The 692-nt window shown below is 66.0% G+C and overlaps 1 protein-coding gene across 11 annotated transcripts in view; it reads left to right on the forward strand.

Annotated features, from left to right (window-relative positions):
* PRKCZ (protein kinase C zeta) overlaps window positions 1-692 on the forward strand; it is a 223,187-nt gene that overhangs the window by 157,827 nt on the left and 64,668 nt on the right. The window lies entirely within an intron of this gene.

Here is a 692-nt window from a genome sequence, read left to right on the forward strand (position 1 = left end):
CCCCCAATACCCTGCTGGTGCCCCTCACTCCCAACCCACTGCCCCTCCCCTCGCCTCCAGGCCCCAGCCCCTCAGTATGTGAGGAAAGAGATGGGTGTGGGGGAACAGGGTGGGTGTGGGCACAGGTGATGTGGGGGAGAGTGGGAGGGGCACGAACCCCCCAAGATTTCTGCACCCATAGTGGGGCATAGGGCTGGAGCCTGGCCAGACAAGTGCTGGGCAGCAGCTGCCACTGGGTCCAGTGGGTGGGACCTGGCACAGGAGGGAGTGCCATGCCACCACGGCTGCCAAGGTGAGGTGCAGCGGCCTAGAGTTATGCCCCCCCTGCTGCTGCTAGGTGGGCAAGGGACACCTCACCTTGGCAGCCATGGTGGTGCAGCATGGCACTGTCTGCTTCAGCCAGGCTACAGGCCTGTGCTCCATTGTGGGCACAGAAATCTGGGAGACACTTGCTTCCCTGCCTCCCCCCCATTTGTCACCTGTGCCCACACCCACCTCATTTCCCACACACCCACCCCCTTCCTCACATACTGGGGGGCTGGGGGCAGGGGCCAGCGGGTCAGGAGTGAGGGGCTCCAGCAGGGCTGGGAGGGTTGCAGGTAGGGAGTGAGGGGCACCAGCAGGGCTAGGAGGCTTATGCCATCCACCCCTCCTTCCCCCCCCCCCCCACCTTCCCGGGGGGGGCGCGCGGG

This window comes from Alligator sinensis, unplaced genomic scaffold, assembly GCF_000455745.1.
Source record: "Alligator sinensis unplaced genomic scaffold, ASM45574v1 scaffold366_1, whole genome shotgun sequence".
In the NCBI taxonomy this organism is placed as follows: Eukaryota; Metazoa; Chordata; order Crocodylia; family Alligatoridae; genus Alligator; species Alligator sinensis.